Consider the following 16,888-nt stretch of genomic DNA (forward strand, 5'->3'; position numbering starts at 1 on the left):
ACTCGCCCTAGCAGAGCTGGCTAGGCTGTTTTTACGTTATTCAGAGCGTTGGTGACTGTAACAGTGCTGCTGGCAACAATTTAATTACGCTTTTTCGCTGACGTTTACTGACACCTTCCATATTCAAGGGGTGTTGAGTGTTCATAAATTCCTCAGTTATTCTGCACTCTGTACAATCTGAAATCAAAGTAGATAGCCAGAGTAAATTTATGAACGCACCCCGAACTGGATCGGTGACATAACAGCCAGTTAATGACATCACACCTACAGCTGGAGGCCATGTTTACAGCAGGATGTGCCCGTTACACGGGCCATAATGAATAGAGTCACTTAAAACAACAACAGGCTTATCCAACCTACCACACCCTCCTATCTAATACACCGCTAATCTGCCCATAGGGATCTCTCTTCTCACAGTGCAACAGTACAACAGAGACCCACCCATATTATTAGTATAACCCATAAACACACTGGAATACAATACAGGAGAGCGCTTAGAAGGCCTATGCCAAAAGGTCTTGTTTAATTAAAAAGCATTGCAAGTCGGGCCAGGAGTTTTTCCTGACAATGTGACCTGGGCCAGGAGTTTTTCATGGCCAAGAATAACTATAAACATGACCAGCATGTTTTACTGTTTTGAGTAGACTGGAATCACTGCAAAGAAATACAAAACATTCATACAAATTTTGGAGTTTTTCATAAAAATAGATGCATTATAATTAATGACATAACTACTACATAGTTATAAGAGCAACTTAATATAAAGTCTGATGGTTTGAGCAGGAAACCATATACAGCTGCGCTATGCTGGAGCATCTATGGTAGGAATGTGAATGAGACCAAACAGGTCTTACAGCGCCCTCCTCTGTCTGAATGACTAATAGCAGCACCGTAACCTAGCCACTTACACCTCATACCATGTCTCATACACTGATAATGACTTACATAGCACTGGAGAAAACACGCCACCTGAAAGGTCATTGACAAAGGGGGTCACATGGCTGTAGCGAGACACACTGTAGTCACATACAGTAGGCTAGTTAGGTGAGTCGCAGTACAAAGACATGTAATTGACCCACATGTACTATCATGACTTTATCTCTTGCACAGTCCTGTGTTGTTGTGATGTTTCCTACCTATTGTTCCAACTATCTTAAGATTTAAGCTTTCATTCTTTAGAAAGCGTGGAGTTAGTTGCGTGCATGCACCATTCACAGCAAATGCCTCCCTAGCAGTTTCCTTACAAATTAATCTGAGTTGCGGTTATTCAGTGAAACAGCAGGGGGCACTCTAATCCAATGCTGTGAGAACATGGCACGGAGAGGGAGAGGCAGGGAGAGAGAGAAGTAACCGGGGAATGTTCCAACGGGGGAATGTTCCGGGCCACAGGGCATCTAACTGTTTGATCAGGCGTGGCCTTTCACGGACCGAGAGAGAATATCAGCGATGACGGAACATCTCGTCTGACATTTCTATTATTTCGTTTCCATGACTCTCGCAGAGGAGGGAGGATAGAAAAAGCGACATTATTCTATGATCAAGAGCACCGAAAGAGAGTGAGAGAGGAGAAGGGACACAGAGGGAAAAGAGAGTGAACAGAAATTGAGCCTTACTGTTGTAAAATGTGCCTCATGCATCCTCAAGAGAGTGCAAATGTCTATTGTCCTCGTCCTTTGATTTTTTACCAAGTTGGAGTGGAGCAGCGTGAAATGGATCCTCTTCAGATAACATTGTATAGTACATTTCACTTTCCCATCAGTAGTTGCTCTCTCACGGGCAGGGAAAAAAGTTATTCTGGCTAGTTGCATCCATATTTAAATTCCAACTACTCCCAAAGTCCTGTCCAGATTCATGGTAGAAAGAAACAGAAATGTACTGATGCAGTGCATCATAGTCAATATGAGAGATTAATCAAATCCAATCACATCAAACTTTATTTGTCACATGCACCGACTACAACAAGTGTAGACTTAACCGTGAAATGCTTACTTACAAGCCCTTAACCGACAGTGCAGTTCAAGAAAAGTTAAGAAAATATTTACCAAGTAGACAAAAATAAAAAGTAATAACTAAAAGTAACACAATAAGAATAAGAATAACAAAGCTATATTCAGGGGGCACCGGTACCGAGTCAGGCTGTGGGGGTACAGGTTAGCTGAGGTAATTTGTACATGTAGGTAGGGGTGAAGTGACTATGCATAGATAATAAACAGCTAGGAGCAGCAGTATACAAAAGGATGTGGGGGTCAATGTACATTGTCCAGTGGCGATTTTATTAATTGTTCAGCAGTCTTATGGCTTGGGGGTAGAAGTTGTTGAGGAGCCTTTGGGTCTAGACTTGGCGCTACCAATACCGCTTGCCATGCGGTAGCAGAGAAAACAGTCTATAACTTCGGTGACTGGACTCTCTGACAATTTTATGGGCGTTCCTCTGATACTGCCTATTGAATATGTCCTGGATGGCAGGAAGCTTGGCCCCAGTGATGTACTGGGCCGTTCGCACTACCCTCTGTAGCGCCTTACGGTCAGATGCCGAGCAGTTGCCATACCAGGCATACCAGCCCCGTTGATGTTAATGGGGGCCTGGTTCAGCCCGTCTTTCCTGTAGTCCATGGTCAGCTCCTTTGTCTTGCTCACATTGAGGGAGAGGTTGTTGTCCTGGTACCACACTGCCAGTTCTCTGACCTCCTCCCTATTGGTCCATCTCATTGTTGTAGGTGATCAGGCCTACCACTGTTGTGTCATCAGCAAACTTAATGATGGTGTCGGAGTTGTGTTTGGCCACGCAGTCATGGGTGAACAGGGAATACAGGAGGGGATTAAGTACACACCCCTGAGGGGCCCCAGTGTTGAGGATCAGCGTGGCAGGCATGTTGTTGCCTACACTTACCACCTATGGGTGGCCCGTCAGGAAGTCCAGGGTCAGTTGCCGAGGGAGGTGTTTAGTCCCAGAGTCCTTAGCTTAGTGATGAGCTTAGTGGGCACCATGGTGTTGAACGCTGAGCTGTAGTCAATGAACAGCATTCTCACATAGGTGTTCCTTTCATCCAGGTGAGAAAGTGCAGTGTGGAGTGCGATTGAGATTGCATCATCTGTGGATCTGTTAGGGCGGTATGCGAATTGGAGTGGGTCTAGGGTGTCCGGGAGGATGGTGTTGATGTGAGCCATGACCAGCCTTTCAAAGCACTTCATGGCTATTGACGTGAGTGCCATGGGGCGTTAATCATTTAGGCAGGTTACCTTCACTTCCGTGGGCACAAGGACTATGGTGGTCTGCTTGAAACATGTAGGTATTACAGACACGGTCAGGGAGAGGTTGAAAATGTCAATGAAGACACTTGACAGTTGCTCCGCGCATGCTTTGAGTACACGTCCTGGTAATCCGTCTGGCCCAACGGCTTTGTGAATGTTGACCTGTTTAAAGCTTTTGTTCACATCGGCTACTGAGAGCGTTATCACACAATCATCCAGAACAGCAGGTGCTCTCATGCATGCTTCAGTGTTGCTTGCCTCGAAGCGAGCATAAAAGGCATTTAGCTCATCTGGTAGGCTCGAAGTCACTGGGCAGCTCGCGTCTGGGTTTCCCTTTGTATTACGGAATAGTTTTCAAGCCCTGCCACATCCGACAAGCATCATAGCCAGTATAGTAGGATTCAATCTTAATCTTGTATTGACACTTTGCTTGTTTGATGGTTCGTCTGAAGGCATAGTGGGATTTCTTATAAGCGTTCGGATTAGTCTCCCGCTCCTTGAAAGCGGCAGCTCTAGCCATTAGCTCAATGCGGATGTTGCCTGTAATCCATGGCTTCTGGTTGCGATATGCATGTACATTCACTGTGTGGACGATGTCGTCGATGCACTTATTGATGAAGACGATGACTGAGGTGGTATACTGCTCAATGCCACTGGATGAGTCCTGGAACACTTTCCAGTCTGTGCTAGCAAAACAGTCCTGTAGTGTAGCATCCGCGTCATCTGACCACTTCCATATTGAGCGAGTCACTGGTACTTCCTGCTTTAGTTTTTGCTTGAAAACAGGACTCAAGAGGATATAATTGTGGTCAGATTTGCCAAATGGAGGGCAGGGGAGAGCTTTGTATGCATCTCTGCATGTGGAGTAAAGGTGGTCTAGGATTTTTTTTCCCCTGGTTGCACATGTGACATGCTGGCAAAGCTTTGGTAAAACTGATTTAAGTTTGCCTGCATGGTTGTCCTTGTCCACTAGGAGCACCGCTTCTGGGTGAGCATTTTCTTCTTTGCTTATGGCCTTATAGAGTTGGTTGAGAGCGGTCTTAGTGCCAGCATTGGTCTGTGATGATAAATAGACAGCTACGAATAATATAGATGAGATCTCTCTTGGTAGATAGTGTGGTCTACAGCTTATCATAAGGTACTCTACCTCAGGCGAGCAATACCTCAAGACTTTTTTATATTAGACATCGCGCACAAGCTGTTATTGACAAATAGACACACACCCCCACCCCTCGTCTTACCAGAGGTAGCTTTTCCAGTGCATGGAAAATCCCACTAGCTCTATATTGTCGGTATCGTCATTCAGCCACGTCTAGGTGAAATATAAGATGTTACAGTTTTTGATGTCCCGTTGGTAGGATAATCTTAATCGTAGGTCATCAATCTTATTTTTCAATGATTGCACGTTAGCAAGAAGAATGGATGGCAGTGGGAGTTTACTCGCTAGCCTGCGGATTCTCAGAAGGCTGCCCGATCTGCTGCCTCTATTCTTGCGTCTTTTCTTCTAAAGAAGAAGCCCATTGTATTTTGACCTACAGATGTGGTATCTCAATTTGATCACTGTTTTGTTGCTGAGAATTTTCCTACACGGCAAGAAATGCGAACTTGTAGTGTATTTTAGTTTTTAAAAGCTTCTAAAGTTTGTAATTTCCACTTTGAAATTTCAGACCTGATTTGCCCTAACAAAAAATGCATCAACATCTAAAATAAAAATTCCATTAATTATAATACACATAATAATTCCCATTTCCTGTTGCTGCGGGATTATTTTCCTGCTGTAGCATACTGGCTCAAATTAAGATCCTACATCTCTATAAATATCTCCCTTCCCTTTCAGACTAAAAGAGAAAGGCACAAACTAAAACCTTAAAGCTGAACCATAGAATCCTCTATATCCTCCCAGTTGTCCACCTCAGCATTCTCTCACGGCGTCTAATAGATTTATCTCATAGCAGGAGATGATGTTTGACACAGATGTACTGACCACAGCCCAGCAATGGGCTCTTCTATTGTTCTGTGTCCATTCAAAGGTTTATTGATGTCCCTCCTAACGTGACCCTTTGATTCGAGCCGTTCGGACAATAGAGCCAGAAGCCCAAACAGATGGGCAGGTTTCTACACACAGGGGAGGAGACACTGACCTTGGTAAGCTATAGCTGCCATAACGTTACTCTAACATTATTCTGTATCCAGCCACTCACATCACAGCAAACCTTAACATCATATGATGCAAAAATGCATAATACCAGCTGTATTTCTGTATATTGACGGTTATATCCTTGACAACTTGATTGCTGACATGCAAAACATGTTGGGAGTATATCAACAATGGACTAATGGAACAAATACCAAAATGTAGTTTTGGGGTGGAGATTTCCTTTAACCAAGGCTAGTAATGACAATGTAATGACAGGTACTCTGTGAGGGGGTGAATGAGTGTAGATATCTATAGGTATCTCAGAGACTGGTAATAGCTGCTAGACTGTGGGTGTGTTTTTCTGTGTTTGTGCTCTCAGTGGGTATTTACGACTGAATTGGTTCTCTGTGTGTGTGTCTGTTGTGTGTATGTGTGAGTGTGTGTGTCTCTGTGTACATGCGTGCGTGCCTTACCTGAGCACGTACCCCAGGTACCTTCCCCTGTACAGCAGCGTTTCACTATACTGTATAGCAGAGTTTTACTGCAGCCACTGAGGTGTGAGTGGAGTGGGCCATTCCTGGGGTGCAGTGGAGCATCGTAAGGACAGATTGGAGCTGATGTGTGATTGTGTGAGGGCAGGGACCCAGAAAATGGACGGTTATTGAGCCCATGCTATGGGGAGGGTTCAGTGTCCCATTCAAACCCTGGCTTTTGCACAAGTATACCCATGGATACTGATGGTGGAACACAAAAATGGGAAGAGATTTGATAAAAATACAAAATTCACTTCCTGGTTGGTGTGAGACTGAGCCACCCATGGTTGAAATTAGTGTTTGGGTGTGAATGAGGGCACAGACCATTTCATCTTTAATAGTGTCATTATCCATTTGTGTAAAGACTAATCTCTCATGGAAAGAGACATAAGAGACCTTAGACTTGTGAGAAATGATGTCTATTCATGAGGCACTCTCAGTTAACAATGGTAAGATCACGGTAAAATCCTCATTGATAAAAGAGGTTGGATTGTGGCAGAGCTGTGATCTTTTTCTGACCACACTTCAGAAATAGAAAGTCTCAAAACACCATGATTGTGTAATGAAATCATGAAAAGTATCGCACCTCAACTGAGATCTGGTGTTTGGAGGGTGTTTGAATTTAAACCCAGTGGAAGTGTTTTAATGCACAGAATGTGTTTTAAAACAGAAATGAAGTACTCTGAAACACCCAAAGTGGTTCTTCCACCTGAATTTTTGAGTTTTTAAAAGACTGTTGTGAAATCACTTTTTGGGGTTTCAGTGCATGTAAAAAGGCTGCATCAAAAACAAAAACAGAGTTTTTCTTTCTTCCTTTAAACATTATTTTCACCCCCACCTTTTTTTTCCTCCCCAATTTCGTGGTATCCAATTGGTAGTAGTTACAGTTTTGTCTCATCGCTGTAACTCCCGTATGGACTCAGGAGAGGCGAAGGTCGAGAGCCATGCCTCCTTCGAAACACAACACAACCTAGCCGCACTGCTTCTTGACTGCTTCTTGACACAATGCCCATCTAACCCGGAAGCCAACTGCACCAATGTGTCAGAGGAAACACCGTACACCTTGCGACCTGGTCAGCGTGCACTCCGCCCGGCCCTCCACAGGAGTCGCGAGTGCACGATGAGACAAGGATATCCCTGCTGGCCAAACCCTCCCGGACGAAGCTGGGCCAATTGCGCATCGCCCCATGGGTCTCCTGGTCGCGGCTGCGACAGAGTATCGACTCGAACACAGAATCTCTGGTGGCACAGCTAGCACTGCGATGCGGTGCCTTAGACCACTGCACCACCCAGGAGGCCCCAAAAACGGTGTTTTTCATACAATCAGCGACCCGTCACTGATGGCCTGTCATACAATCAGTGTATTGAGCCCCACATTTTTAGCAAAAAAAATCTATATATACATATTTTTTGGGTGGGGGGCTTGCCTGTTTTGCATGTTATTTTGCCATTAATACATGTCACATATCAGTTTGCAAACAATGTCATTTTTTTATATATATAATTCAGTTAATAAAGCTGCATACACACATGGTCTCTTTTTGTTTTCTTGAGTAAGGCAGCTCCAAAATGCAGATGTTTCAGCCTAGCTCAGTGCTTTCTGTGCTGGTGGGGCGAGACAGCAGAAAATAGGAGCATTGCGCCATGATTGGCTCAGTGTTCTGTCACTCATAGAGACAGTACGTCATCGTCAAGTTTATGTCCTAGTTAGGGTAGACATCCCAAATTTCAGCCCAAGCATTGCAAAGCAACCACTAACCATAGCCTGGTATTCAGTGGAGTGGCTGTGTGTTTCTTTTCCCCGAGTTCCCACCATAAATCCACAGAATGACAAACTTTGATGACAAAAATTTACCCACAAAGGACCGCTGCACCACCTTCACAAGGTGAGTCCAAAAATGTTTTGTATGCTGCTGCATAAATTATGCAATATGCAAGGAAGATATGTATACTGTAGCTAAGAAAGTAATACTAAGTGTATGTTGTGTAGCAAGCTGTTAGTAGCCCATGTGCCTCACCCTTATAATTTGGTCTATTTTCACCAACGCGATACTGTTAACACATTGTTCGTGGCCCGGTGTGTGCTTGTTTGTCAACTTTTCTGTACAGCTTTGACAGTGCTACTGATAGTAGTGGTGGCGCTTGGCTTGCACGTGCAAACTCAGCACACACAGCATTCTATAATAGAATGTTATTTGACATGTCAAATTAAAAGCTTATTTAACGGGTCAAATAGTGTTATATGACGTGTATCTTTTTTGACACGCAGAGACCCAAACAGCGTTCAATGTACCTCACCCTAATAATTTAGTCTATTTTCACGTTTTAATTTTGTCTACGGTTCTAACTTGGTGGTGCACATGTAGCCTTTAACCTGTTTTAGAGAAATATAAGCACTGAATATCGTAAGAGCTTTCATTTGTCTGCTTATATGCCCCCTTTATTTATCCACGGTTCTAACTTGGTGTACAGGGAGAACACTGTAAGAATGGCCAAAGTTCTGAATTCTGCTGCTGTACATTTCAAAAGTGCTGAACAAATAGTTATATTGACTACGTCCATCGTCGCTCGCTCATTAATGTCTTAAACGAATTACGGATTGCCTCTTATCCGCTTGTCGTCCCCTTATGCCATCGGTTGTACATCATTTTTTTAAAGGCAGCAAATGAGGCTAAATGAAATGTTTTGCTGCCAGACAAGACTCTGCTGAAAGCCAGTTGTAGAAGTGGTAAGTTATTGGGACTCTGCTGTTGGGACTCTGCTGTTGGGACAGCTTTATGTAGGCCCTAACAGCTTGTGCGCACCGTTTGTCACTGTTATAGTGCAATTAATGTATTGTTTAGTGTTGTGTTGTGTAGTGGCTTTGCTGTCATGCATTTTTTTTTTGCCCCACCAATATTTACATGCTAAAATCGCTACTGCAGACAATCAATGGTTTATAAATGCAAATGGTTTTTATACTACTTATTGATTGATGATAAGACAGTATGGAGAATGTTTGTTGTGGAATTCCACCTTAATAATTTCAATGATTTATTTAGACAAATTGGAAACAGGAGGGACAGTAAGATGGTATATTTCCTTGGAATTTGACCCACTCAACCACATAGCTGAACTGTAAGAAATTATTCTGGGGTGAATTGAAATTGACTACATGTAACGCAACCGGCTTTGTCACCCCTCTCCCTACCGAAGACCGGGGTTAAATTCCAGCTCCAACCCTTCAATCTGTTTCTCCCACCGATCTGTATCCCCTCTGTCATTTCAGAACTTAATAAAGTGTCAAAATACCCCCAAAATATATTTTATAACATTTAATGTAAGTTGTTTCAATGATTTGTTCATTTCATTCTACCAAAAACAATGTAAGAATAAATCCTACTTCATTTGTTGCTCAAAATGTAAGTATCTTTCATGAGGATAACCAAAGAGAGAGAAAAGTGAGTGATCAAACTCATTGGAAGTCTGGTTTTGATCAATTTGCATTTCCTATCTTGCCACTTCATTTTGACTTTGTGATTGTTTCGCACAATGTTGTATGCATTTTTGAAGAAAGAAAAGTATGTTTTTTTAAATTAGTATTAAGCTTGTGCATTGAGGTGTAATGGATCATGATGAACGGATATCAAAACCGAGAATTGAGGTTCAACGGGGACAGAAACCATTCGCAAACTAATGATTGCCAATGGAAGAGGCAAAGGCAGATTCCTCAATTCTTGCAGTTCAGCCTGGAGTTATTGCTGCTGGTTTGAACACTGTGTCTGACAGTGCCTGCAAAAATGGTATAAAATGGCAAATGATCAAATACATAAAACAATGTTAAACATCAACACATCAGGAAAACGGGTTCTAATTCTGCACTAGAGAGGATTCAAAATATCATAATGGTGTTTAGAAGCTATGAACAGAGGAAAGGACACCAAAAGAGAAGGTATCTAATTCTGCATGGAACAAGACTCAAACACCAACATAGTGTTTTCAATCTTTTCTGTTAGTGCTCTCAGTTCCTGGAAAGGTGTTGCACAACACTTGATTTAGTGATGTTACAACACACCATGTAATGTTTCAAAACTTCTCAGGATGATGTGTTTCAATACCAGAAAGGTTAGGGTTTCGTCTCCTTCAAGTTGGTGGCAGCTCAGTTGCCACTAGTTTTGGTTTTACAAAGCACTTCATTTTCACAGTGCAACAGCAGCTAGGCTAGAGCCTGTCTGTTTCTTCTTAAGCCAACTCATTTGTCTATGTCATGCCTAACAAAGGTAAACACAGCTGCCCCTTATAAAACATTCCTGTCGTTCCCAAACTCACAAGTCAAACATCATGCACTATATACAATTTATTACATGTATACACTAGATGATTGACAGACCAAACAAGAAAAGGCTCAACTGCTATTTCTCTTCTCCTTTGTGAGCCATTGGTGGCTTGTCATCAATGTATTGATTAGTAATCTATTATGCTTGGGGTATGGGATATGGTCTGGCCCTATCATGCAGAAGGCGAGGTCAGTACAGGTGCATCAAAGCTGGGGCCGAGAGACTGAAAAACAGCTTGCATCTCAAGGGCATCAGACTGTTAAATAGCCATCACTAGCGTATTAGAGGCTGCTGCCCTATATACATATACTTGAAATCACTGACCACTATAATAATTGGAACACTGGTCACTATAATAATGTTTACATATTTGGCATTACTCATCTCATATATACTGTATTCTATCTTATTCTACTGTATTTAGTCTATGCCGCTCTGACATTGCTCATCCAAATATTTATATATTCTTACTTCCATTCCTTTACTTTAGATTGTGTGTATTGTTAGATATTACTTGTTAGGTATTACTGCACTGTGGGAGCTAGAAACACAAGCATTTCGCTACACCTGTAATAACATCTGCTAAACACGTGTGTGACCAATAAAAATAGATTTGATTCAGACCGTTTGCTATGAGACTGGAAGTTGAGTTGAGCTCAGGTGCATCCTGTTTCCATTGATCATCCTTGAGATGCTTCTACAACTTGATTGGAGTCCACCTGTGGTAAATTCAATTAATTGGACATGATTAGGAAAGGCACACATCTGTCTATTTAAGGTCCCACAGATCTGGGGAAGGGTAAAAAAAAATGTATTAGGCTACGAATGAAATAAGTTATGATGAACTTCACAGGGTGGTGAAATTGAGATGAGCTTGATGCTCCCTTCCAATAAATATTGAGGGTCTTATTCTGGTGACATGGTGATCAAATCAAATCAAATCAAATGTTATTTGTCACATGCACAGAATACAGTGAAATGCTTACTTACAAGCCCTTAACCAACAATGGAGTTAAAAATTATAATAATATTCTGAATAAGAAATAAAGTAACAAATAATTAAAGAGCAGCAGTAATATAACAATAGCGAGGCTATATACATGGAGTACCAGTACAGAGTCAATGTGCGGGGGGAACCGGTTAGTAGAGGTAATTGAGGTAATATGTACATGTAGGTAGAGTTACTAAAGTGACTATGCATAGATAATAACAGAGAGCACCAGCAGCGTAAAAGAGGTCAATGCAAATAGTCTGGTTAGTCATTGTCTTATGGCTTGGGGGTAGAAGCTGTTTAGAAGTGTCTTGGACTTAGACTTGGCGCACCAGTACCGCTTGTCATGCGGTAGCAGAGAGAGCAGTCTATGACTAGGGTGGCTGGAGTATTTGACAACTTTTAGGGCCTTCCTCTGACACCGCCTGGTATAGAGGTCCTGGATGGCAGGAAGCTTGGCCCCAGTGATGTACTGGGCTGTACGCACTACCCTCTGTAGTGCCTTGCGATCGGAGGCCGAGCAGTTGCCATACCAGGCAGTGATGCAACCAGTACACGTCATGGTAATCCATCTGGCCCTGCGGCCTTGTGAATGTTGACCTGTTTAAAGGTCTTACTCACATCGGCTGCGGAGAGCATGATCACACAGTCGTCTGGAACAGCTGATGCTCTCATGCATGGTTCAGTGTTACTTGCCTCGAAGCGAGCATAGAAGTAATTTAGCTTGTCTGCTAGGCTCGTATCACTGTGCAGCTCTCGGCTGTGCTTCTCTTTGTAGTCTGTAATAGTTTGCAAGCCCTGCCTCATCCGACGAGTGTCGAAGCCGGTGTAGTATGATTTGATCTAAGTCCTGTATTGATGCTTTGCCTATTTGATGGTTGTTCCGAGGGCATAGCGAGATTTCTTATAAGCTTCCAGGTTGGAGTCCCACTTCTTGAAAGCGGCAGCTCTACCCTTTAGCTCAGTGTGGATGTTGCCTGTAATCCATGGCTTCTGGTTGGGGTATGTCGTACAGTCACTGTCAGGGCGACGTCATTGATGCACTTATTGATGAAGCCAGTGACTGATGTGGTGTACTCCTCAATGCCATCAGAAGAATCACGGAACATATTCCAGTCTGTGCTAGCAAAACAGATCCTGTAGCTTAGCATCTGCTTCATCTGACCAATTTTTTATTGACCGAGTTACTGGTGCTTCCTGCTTTAATTTTAGCTTGTAAGCAGGAATCAGGTGGATAGAATTATTGCACATTTAACAGGCTGGTAGAAATTTGGTCAAACGGATTTATGTTTCCCTTCATTAAAGTCCCCGGCCTCTAGGAGTGCCGCCTCTGGTTGAGCGTTTTCCTGTTGCTTATGCCGGTATACAGCTCATTGAGTGCGGTCTTAGTGCCAGCATCAGTCTGTGGTGGTATGTAGACAGCTATGAAAAATACAGATTAAAACTCTCTAGGTAGATAGTGTGGTCTACAGCTTATCATGAGGTACTCTACCTCAGGTGAGCAAAACCTTGAGACTTCCTTAGATATCGTGCACCAGCTGTTGTTTGCAAATATACATAGACCGCCACCCCTTGTCTTACCAGAGGCTGCTGTTCTATCCTGCCGATACAGTTAAAACCCGCCAGCTGTACGTTATTCATGTCGTCATCCAGCCACGACTCGATGAAACATAAGGTATTACAGTTTCTTATGTTCCGTTGGTAGTTTAATCTTGCTCGTAGGTCATCCATTGTATTTTCCAATGATTGCACGTTGGCCAATAGAACAGATGGCAGTGGGGGTTTACACGCTCGCCTACGAATTCTCAGAAGGCAGCGCGACCTCCTCCCCCTTTTTCTCCGTCTTCTCTTCACACAAATGACAGGGATTTGGGCCTGTTCCCGGGAAAACAGTATATCCTTCACGTCGGACTCGTTGGACTCGTTAAATGAAAAAGCTTCTACCAGTTCATGGTGAGTAATCGCTGTTCTGAGGTCCAAAAGTTAATTTCGGTCATAAGTGAAGGTAGCAGCAACATCATGCACAAAATAAGTTACAAAAATATGTTACAAACAATGCAAAAAATGAACAAAATACCACATTTGGTTTGGAGCACGTAAAACGTCAGCCATCCTCCTTTCTGGCGCCATTCTACTACCGTTTGACAACTACATTTATTCTTGCGCTTTCTATAATAATTTCATCATGTAGACTAGCCTACCCGCACAACCTACCGCACTGTATCTGTGAGCTGTTGGCTAGAGCACACTTGTCAAGACCAGAGTAAAGTGCCTTCAGAAAGTATTCACACCCCTTGACTTTTTACACATTTAGAGCTTTACACATCTGGATTGTGCAACATTTGCCCATTATTCCAGTTCTGTCAAATTGGTCGTTGATCATTGCTAGACCATTTTCAGGTCTTGCCATAGATTTTCAAGCAGATTTAAGTCAAAACTGTAATTCGGCCACTCTGGATCATTCAGTGTCTTCTTGGTAAGCAACTCCAGCGTAGATTTGGCCTTGTGTTTTGGGTTATTGTCCTGCTGAAAGGTCAATTAATCTCCAAATCTGGTGGAAAGCAGACTGAATCAGGTTTTCCTCTAAGATTTGCCTGTGCTCGCTAAGATTCCGTAAAAAAAAATATCCTGAAAAGTCGTTAATGATGAAAAGCATACCCATAACATGATACAGCCACCACTATGCTTATAAAATGGAGAGTGGTACTGTAATGTGTTGTATTGGATTTTCCCCAAACATTCTGCTTTGTATCCATGACAAAAAGTGAATTGCTTTGCCACATTGTTTGCGATATTAATTTAGTGCCTTGTTGCAAACAGGATGCACACACACATTCCTTCGGCAAAAAAAAATGCAGCACCCCCACCACAAAACATCTTCCCACTGCTATGAAAATGCGCATATTTTCTTCATGCCAATTTTTTTTTTCACGCTGAAGATCAGTCACCAATTGGATGAAAACCTAGCTATTTAACTGTTACCCCAAAAATGATTTGATATTGAGATAAAACTGTTGCATTGGACCTTTAAACACGGAACCCACATATTGATAACAGCAGTGTACTGTAGTAGTGTAACCTATAACCTCAGCTCTCATAGTTACAGTAGTGTGTTTTGTGTATTCTCAGAAGCATTGATAGTAACAGTTTATTATTTTTCATAGCAGCCAATGTTCTGTGCACTACTCCCCTGGTTCCCTGCAGTCTGGGCTCTACAGTTAGCCTGTACAGAGGGCTTTTTGTTCAAGTCCCGCAGGACCAATCTTATTCTATGCTATATCCTTTCCTGACTGCAAAAGTCTGTAGTACACCACCTCAGTGCAAACAAAATCTGCTTAACACAATATTATTACAGATGAACAAAATTAAATCAGATGACCTAAGGCAGTCTACTTCACTGAGGTTTATTGCATCATAATCTTACATTTTTTAAAATTAAATCTTTCATTTTTCCCTGTCTCCTTCCTGCTTTTAAACGAAAGGTGATTTGATATCTCAACACATTAATTTCCCGGTTTATTGACTGTTGCACAGCTACAGAAACACATGCAGTGGAGCGTGGGATACGCTCTGGAGGACTGGGGGACTGTGGCGACAGTAAAGAACATACAAGCTACTGTTCTCTCAACAGAACACCAAGATTAGTTTTCTTGCAAGATTACAGCTGGAAACAGTGCCACACCTCGTGGGGTACACTGTAGTGACATGCGGGGAAGTCGGTGGCTAGGTAGGCAATTATCAAAGCCGGATTTACTCACAAATAAACCTTGATGAAGCCCAAGTTCACCATACAACAGATAGCTCCAACAACCAGAGTGATATTGTCTATTAACTAAACTTAAGAAACAATTTTCACTAAAATGTAAATACCAATGTAGCCAATATACACAAATGATAGCTTTCCAAAAGTGGCATATTTCATATCATCCAACAAAATGACACACTGCAGTCAGCCATAGAGCCACAGTTACAACTAATAGGTGGCACTAAAATATATGGACACGTTTCATCATCATTTGCAACGCAAACTCCATAGCTTTTCACAATGGATTTACAATTCCTCCAATCCACTGTGAGCAGTGTGGGCAAACACAGACATATTCATATGTACAATATTATTGCACACACACATATATAATAAATACAGTTCTAGGGAAAGTCCATATCAACAATCAAAATTACTCAAAAATGCAGTACAAAATGTTTACAAAATGTTTTAAAAACTCTCATCAAAACGGAACCAGCAAATTGCAAAGGAAAATGCATTTAGGCCTACCTTTACTTGTAATTAAGTCCATTCGTCTGTCTTTTACGGCTTCAATCAAATCATTCTGTATTCTGTTTGATGTACCGAAACAAGGTTGAAGTGTCCATGTGTCTAGCTAACCTTTCGCCTTTTTCAGCAACTCCACATAGTTCAGTTGTCACGTTTACATGAGCTTGTTGCCGTCTTTGAGGTGCAGAACCATAAAATGGCCCCGATAGAGAGGGCAGCCGTGCTTCTAGCCCCTCTGCAACTTTGCAGTATGTTTTTTATTTTTATGTGTTATTTCTTACGTTATCAGGACAGAATATTGTTTGTGTTATTACATACAGCCGGGAATAACTTTTGGATATCAGAGTAGTGGTAACTCACCAGCATTACCAGCATTACGGCCAGGAATAAGACTTTCTCGAATCGGATCCTTTGTTCGTACCCCCCAGGGCAATTGAATTGATTCCAGAGGCTGACCCAAAACATCGCAGGCGGAAAAGAGGTACCCGGAGTGGACTTCTAGTCCGACTCAGGAGGCGCGCACACCACCCACCACTTCCGAGTATTTTACTCGCAAATGTTCAGTCTCTGGATAATAAAGTTGATGAGTTGAGGGCGAGGATTTCCTTCCAGGGAGACATCAGGAATTGTAACATACTCTGTTTCATGGAAACATGGCTCTCTCCTAGATGTACTGTCTGAGTCCGTACAGTCAGTTGGGATCTCATTTCATTGCACAGACAGGAATAAATATCTCTCTGGGAAGAAGAAGGACTGTTGTGTATGTTTCATGATTAACTACTCATGGTGTGATTTTGATAACATACAAGAACTCAAGTCCTTTTCTTCACCCGACCTAGAATACCTCACAATCAAATGCCGACCATATCACCTCCCAAGAGAATTCTCTTCGGTTATAGTCACAGTCGTGTTTATTCCCCCTCAAGCCGATACCATGACAGCCCTCAAAGAACTTCACTGGACTTTATGCAAACTGGAAACCACATGTGCTGAGGCCGCATTTACTGTAGCTGGGGATTTTAACAAAGCAAATTTGAGGGAAACGCTACCAAAATTCTATCAATACATTGACTGTAGTACTCGCGCTGCCTAAACACTCGATCACTGCTACTTCAACTTCCCAGGATGCCTACAAGGCCCTGCCCGCCCTCCCTTCGGCAAATCTGATCATGACTCCATTTTGCTCCTCCCTTCCTATAGGCTGAAACGCAAACAGGAAGTACCCGTACTAAGGACTATTCAACGCTGGTCTGACCAATCGGAATCCATGCTTCAAAAATGTTTTGACCATGTGGACTGGGACATGTTCTGGGTAGCCTCCGATAAAAAAATTTATGAATATAATGATATGGCGACTGAGTTCATCAGGAAGTGTATAGTGGC

The sequence above is a fragment of the Oncorhynchus mykiss genome, chromosome 8 (genome assembly GCF_057628025.1).
Source record: "Oncorhynchus mykiss isolate SJ-2025 chromosome 8, ASM5762802v1, whole genome shotgun sequence".
NCBI classification, from domain to species: domain Eukaryota; kingdom Metazoa; phylum Chordata; class Actinopteri; order Salmoniformes; family Salmonidae; genus Oncorhynchus; species Oncorhynchus mykiss.